The following is a 7,122-nucleotide window of genomic DNA, read 5'->3' as shown; positions in this document are numbered from 1 at the left end:
TTTTTTTGTTTTTGTTTTGGTCAGTTGTGGAGCTTGATCTCTGGGCTCTTCAGCTCAAGGCTAGCACTCTACCACTTGAGCCACAGCATCATGTCCAGTTTTCTGAGTGGTTTATTGGAGATAAGAGTCTCATGGAGTTTCCTGCTGAGGCTGGCTTGGAACCACAATCCTTATATCTCAGCCTCCTGAGTAGCTAGGATCACAGTCTTGAGTCACCAGCACCCAGCTTTCTGAGGGTTTTGGGCAGAGGACTGAGATGCTTGCAAGATTGGAAGCAGGAAAAGCAATTAAGACACATTTGTGCTCATCAAGATAAGAAGCTGGGTTGGTAGCTGTGGATATGGGTGAAGTGATGAGGGATGACTTTGAGGTTTTTGTCCCGAGCAACCAGCAGGAAGAGCTTTTCATTCAACCATTCATTCATTCATGCATATTTATTTACTTTTGTTGGTTATAGGGCTTGAACTCAGGGCCTGGGTGCTAGATGCTGTCCCTGAGTTGTTGTTGTGTTTTTTGTTGTTATTGTTGTTCGTTTTCTCCAGGCTAGCACTCTACCACTTTGAGCCACAGCTCCACTTCTGGCTTTTTCTGTTTATGTGGCACTGAGGAATTGAACCCAGGGCTTTATGCATGCTAGGCAAGCAGTCTACCACTGAGCCACATTCCCAGCCCCTATTCATTTTTCTAAGGGAATAAAAGCTTATTTCGTTTATATACTGATGAGATACAGAGAAGGAATTTTTCTTTTCTTTTCTTTCTTTCTTTTTTTTTTTTTTTGTAGTGTAGTGCTTAGAATCAAACCCAGAGCTATACACCCTCCCCTCTTTCTTTCTTTTTGAGTTTACTGTGTAGCCCAGGTTGGACTTGAACTGGGAATCCTGGAAGTCCTCCTACCTCCATCTCTTGAGTGTGGGGATTTCAGGGATGCACCACACCTGGTTATACCTTCATCATACTATCCATCCCAGTGTGTGGCAAGGGTCCGCTTACTCATGTGAGTTTATGAGCGAAGGCTTGCAGTGGCTTCCTTTATGTCCTCAGTGCCCAGCTGATTCTCCAATGAGTCATCACTTTGAAGGGATGCATAGGATTCCATAGTGTAAATAGATGAGTCATACTTTGCTTTAATCCAGCGATTAGACATGCTGTTTATTTCACTCTTTTGAATTTCTTTTTTTTGGTCGGTCGTGGGGCTTGAACTCTGGGCTTGGGCACTGTCCCTGCTCTCTTCAGCTCAAGGTGAGCACTCTACCGCTTGAGCCACAGGACCACTTCCAGTTTTCTAGTGGTTTATTGGAGATAAGAGTCTCATGGCCTTTCCTGCCCTGGCTGGCTTTCAACTGAGATCCTCAGATCTCAGCCTCCTGAGTAGCTAGGATTACAGGCGTGAGCCACTGGCGCCCGGAGTCTCTCTTTTGAATTTCTAATGTTTCTTTTACAAATGAAGAAAGCAAACACTCTCCCTCTTCTCCAACATCTGTCTAAACACTCTCCCTCTTCTCCATCATCTTTCTTCTTCTTCTTCTTGTCAGTCTTGAGGCTTGAACTTAGGGCCTGGGTGCTGTTCCTGACCTCTTTTGTTCAAGGCTAGCACTCTATCTACATCTCCACTTCCTTTTCCTCTTTTTTTTTTTTTTTTTGGTCAGTCCTGGGGCTTGAACTCTGGGCCTGGGTGCTGTCCCTGAACTCTTCAGTTCAAGGCAAGCACTCACCACTTGAGCCACTACACCGCTTTCGGTTTTCTGGTGGTTAATTGGAGACAAGAGTTTCACGGACTTTCCTGCCCAGACTAGCTTTGAACTGCAATCCTCAGATCTCAGCCTCCTGAGTAGCTAGGATTACAGGTGTGAACCACCAGGGCCCAGCTGCTTCTTTATTTTAAGAGAAGTATGAATTCATTATGAAGGAGCTAGGTGCTGGTGGCTCACGCCTGTAATCCTAACTACTCAGGAGACTGAGATCTGAGGATCACATTTCAAAGCCAGCCTGGGCAGGAAAGGCTGTGAGACTCTTATCTCCAATTAACCACAAAAAAAGCCAGAAGTGTCACTGTGGCTCAAGTGGTAGAGTGCTAACCTTGAGCAAAAAGGAACTCAGGGACAGCAGCTAGGCCCAGAGTTCAAGCCCCAGGACCTGAAAAACAAAAGTTTGTTATGAAAGAAAATTTACACAATACAGAAATGAACAAAAATTAAAAAATAAAGACTGGGGGATATAGCTTACTGGTGGAATGCTTGCCTCGCATACTCAAGACACTGAATTTGATCCCCAGAACCAAACCAGAAATATATGTATGGCCACTATTGTATAAAACCACACCCACATTCATCTGGTACTAGAGCTGGAAGTAGGGACTTCTTCATGCTAGATAAGTACTGCCACTACACTACACCTCCATCCCTAGCTCTACATTTTTAAAACAAAGCTGAAAGATGCTATGATGCTGTTTTATCACTAGGGTTCTTCACAAAACAACTTATGAACAACCTTCATGCCATTGAATATTCATGTGTCATCATTTGTAATGAATATTCATGTATCATCACCTGCAATGATTTCCTAATATTGTACCATGGTATAACAATATTTGTAAGCAGTCCTTCTCCTTGGACATTTTGGTTGTTACCAGTATGTCATGAATCTCCTGGTAGATTATATATCCCTGACTGCATAAATTTTCTGATCATCTGCTGAATGTGAACTTCAATTGTGTTGGGGGCTTGTATGTTTTGCATTATTGGAGATTGAGTTTGGGGCCTCTTGCTTGATAGGCAGGTGGTCTACCATTTAAGGCACATCCTAGTCCTTTTTCTTAAGTTTGTTTTTCAAATAGTGTGTCCTACAAACTTTGCCAAGACTAGTTTCAAACTATAATCCTCCTGTCTCAGATGTTGAAGCAGCTGGGATTACAGGCTTAAGCCTTTCTTCCTCTCCTCCTGTAGTTCAGGCTAGCCTCAAACTCCACATCCAACTTTCTAAGCCTCTTGAGTGCTAGGATTACAGGCAAGAAAGGCATCTAAAAGAGGTAGTTATATATAAGCTTATTCATCCCTACTTTGGGTTGACAGCCCTTGCCCAGGGTCCTTCACAAGCCAGGTCTGGCCATAGTTGTCTATTCCCACCGGCCCCGGCTGTATCAGCAATGGAGCCCGGATACTAGTCTTGGTCTCATGTTGGTTCTAGTGTATGATTACAAGGTGCCAACTACAGAGTGTATTCTCTGCTCCAAGGTGTTTCCCCCGGCTACATGACAGCTATAAGATGTGCTAGATATAGAATATATTGCTTCTGTGAAGGGATGTGTTCCCTGGCTGCAGGCCAGCTATAGAATGTCCTGCCCTGGCTGTCGGATATCCCGTGTCCAGCTGTGACTACAAAGATTTTCCAGCCCCTTCTGCCCTCAGACTCCTGGCACTATATGTACCTCTAGGGCTGCAAGAGCAGCTTGCCACTCTCTATCCTGCAAGAGATAGACTGTCAGCCTCTAGCTGACATTAAATACTTCTTTCCTTCTTTCTTCTATGTGACTGTGTGTCAGAGTAGTTTTCTGGGTTGATGCTTACAATATATGGTTTTGGGGTTGTGTGTGTGTGTGTGTGTGTGCTGGTCCTAGGGCTTGAATTCAGGGCTTGGGCACTACCACTTCCAGGCACAAAGCCACTTCCGGTTTTCTGGTGGTTCATTGGAGATAAGAATCTTCTGGACTTTCCGGACTGAGCTAGCTTTAAACTGAGATCCTCAGATCTCAGCCTCCTGAGTAGCTAGAATTATAGCTATGAGCCACCAGCACCTGGTGAACTATTTTTATTTCTTGTAGGGCCATCAAAAGGCTCGAAAGTCCTCTTGCCAAAGAACCAAAATACCCAGGGATATGTCATCTTTCCAAGTGGATTAAAAAAAAAATGAAGTAAGAATGTGGAAATAAGACAATGGTAAAAAGAACATTCTTTCCAACCTCCTAAGAAGAAAATGTCAGATGAACTACAAAGTCATAATTCTTCTTGAACTGGTCAGAGCCAGGCTCGAAGATGGCCACATAACCTAGAACTCAAGGCAAGAGCAACCCATGCTGGGAGACAAGCAAGCGAAGTGAACAGGTTCTCTAAGGCGGGGCGGGGAGGGGGGGGAGGCACACCCACCCAATCACAAGAAAAAGTCCAATAATCTACAAAAACCTGCCATCTTCTGGAACCAATTGGAGAACTGGGATCTCAGAACAACCCCTTAACCTAGGACCCCAGGTAAGTTAAGAACAAGCAGGGAGAGGAAGGATGTGAACCTGTGGATCACTATGGCTGGGCAAGGGGAGACACACACACACACCATACCGCAGGGCAGGAAGAATTTTGCAAACCTCTTTAGCAAAGTGCTGACGGCTGGTGGAGGGATGGCCAAAAAGCGCTCCAGGAATGTGTGGTCTCTTTCCCCCACAGACCACTGGGGAGCTCAGAAGAAAGACTAGTGCGAGGCTCCAGCATGGAGTTCCAGGCAGCCCCTTCTCCCTGGAAGAAGAGGGGTGAGAAGAGAGGAGAGAAAAGAAATGAGAAAGAAGAAATAACAATTTGAAGCTTCCAGAAGGGATGAATTCTGTTGCCCCCAGGGGACAGGTGTTGATCCTGGGGGAGGAGAAGATCTCTGAGGAGAGGAAGGGTGGAGCACAAAGTTTCCTTCCTACCTCTGGGAGGAGCAGGCAAGTCTTTGACTCCCATACTTAGTGGTTTCCGGGCAGGGAACCCGACTCCCTCCTCATACTCTGTTCCCCCTACTCTGCCCCAGGACATTTGATTTTGTTGAAAGATATTTGGGTTGTCATAATGGGAGGCAGGGATCATCCACCCCCACAGACCTGCCCCACACACAGGCTGAGTGTGACTGCCAACTGGAGTGAAGAAAATGAAAAGATCTCACGTCCTCAGGCCTGCCTAAGATTCTAAGACAACCTGGACCAGGACATCAGACCATAGAACCCTTCTGACTTACTGGACCAGGACATCAGACCATAGAACCCTTCTGACTCCCTTGACCACACCCCCCCAAACCAAGCCAGAACTAGCAAGCCACAGCCTGGTATCTCAGGGGAAGAAAGAGCCCTTTGCAGCTCAGGGAAGGCTGAATGCCCAGGGCAGAGCTGCCATAATGGGAAAATTGAGGACCAAGCAGAAGGCAAGAACAATCCAAGGCAATGGCTGCAGCAACAGCAAAGCCCAAACAGAACTAATTTCCAACCAGACTGAGGGCCCCCCCCCCCACACGATCTGCCACAGAGGCATAACCATTTCTAGCCATAAGTACTATTTATCTCAGTCTTTACTCTTCTGCAGATGTCCAGCATATAATAAAAAATTACTAGATACAAACACATCAAAAAAGAAGAAAAAATAAACCCCACTATCCATTGTCAAGAAACAAAATAGAAAACAGAACTGGACTCAGACAACCTACGCTCATAAGAAATTTCAGCAAAGAGGGCTGGAAAGGTGGCTCAGTGGTAGAGCACTTACCTTGCATGCATGAGGCACTGGGTTCGATTCCTCAGCACCACATAAGCAAAAAGAAAAAAAGCCGGAAGTGGTGCTGTGGCTCAAGTAGTAGAGCGCTAGCCTTGAGCTGAAGAGCTGAGGGACAGCGCCCAGGCCGAGTTCAGGCCCCACCACCGGACCCAAACAAAAAGAAATTTCAGCAAAGAGATGAAAACTGTAGAAGCCCAGAAGAAAGGGATGAAGATGTGGCTCATCAGTATAGTACCTGCCTAGCAAGCATGAAGCACTGAGTTCAAACCCCAGTACTGCCAGAAAAGGAAGAAGCGAGACTGGAAGGAATGGTGAAATGCTAGATATATAAAACAGAACTGGGTACCTTGGCTCACACCTGTAATCCTAGCTACTTAGGAGGCTGAGATCTGAGGACTGTGGTTCAAAGCCAGCCTGAGCATGGAATTCTGTGAGACTTTTGTCTCCAATCAATCACAGAAAAAGCTGAAGTGGTACTGTGGCTTAAGTGATAAAGTGCTAGTTTTGAGCAAAAAGAGCTCAGGGACAGCACCCAGGCCCAGAGTTCAAGCTTCAGAACTGGCAAAAAACAAATAACAGTTAAAAAAAAAAAAAGAAGAACAAAGAACAAAACAGAGCCAGGTGTTGGTGGCTCACACCTGTAATCCTAGCTATTCAGGAGGCTGAGATCTGAAGATCACAGTTCAAAGCCAGCCAGGGCAGGAAAGTCCATGAGACTCTTATCTCCAATAAACCACTAGAAAATCAGAAGTGGCTCTGTGGTCAAGTGGTAGAGTGCTCACTTTGAGCTGAAGAGTGCAGGGACAGCACCCAAGCACAGAGTTCAAGCTCCATGACTGACAAAAAAAAAAAGACATGATAAATGCAGGATTCTAGGCATTCCACACATAGTGAGACCAGAGGAGGATGTTCTCGGTACTAGTGTTTAAACTCAGGGCCTTAGACTTGCTAGGCAGGTGCCATACCTCTGATCCATGCCCCTCCATCCTTTTTTGTCTTCATTGTGTTATTTTATTGCATTTTGGCTAGGGACGCCTGGACTGTGATCCTCTTATTTATTCTCCCCAGGTAGCTAGGATAACATGAAACACTGCTCCAGGATCTTGAGACCTTTCTGATCTCAGCCATCTGAGTAGGTTAGATTAGAGGTATGAGCCATTAATTCTCTCTTTAGAAAAGTTTTGTTTTCAATTACTTTTGTTACTATTATTATAATAGGAGACAATTTGGGAATAGCCAGTAGGAACAGTAAACTAGGAGGAGAGCTATGGAGTCCCTATACCCTCTGGTCCGTGCCACATTCTTCTTGTACCTCCACATTCAGCAGCCTGGAAGCTGTTCAAGGTTTGATTTATTTTTATTTATTTTTATGTTTTGCTGGTACTGGGGCTTGAACTCGGTCTCAAGCTCACTCAGCTTGTTTGTTTATAGCTGGTGTTCTTTTTTTTTGGGGGGGGGGATCCGGGAGTGGGGCCTGAGCACTGTCCCTCAGCTCTTCAGCTCAAGGCTAGTGATCTACCATTTGAGCCACAGCACCACTTCCAGCTTTTTTCTTTTTGCTTATGTGGTGCTGAGGAATCGAACCCAGGGCCTCAGGCATGCAAGGCAAGCG

This window comes from Dipodomys ordii, unplaced genomic scaffold, assembly GCF_000151885.1.
Source record: "Dipodomys ordii isolate 6190 unplaced genomic scaffold, Dord_2.0 Scaffold35, whole genome shotgun sequence".
Taxonomy (NCBI): Eukaryota; Metazoa; Chordata; class Mammalia; order Rodentia; family Heteromyidae; genus Dipodomys; species Dipodomys ordii.
This window is presented reverse-complemented; position numbering follows the sequence as displayed.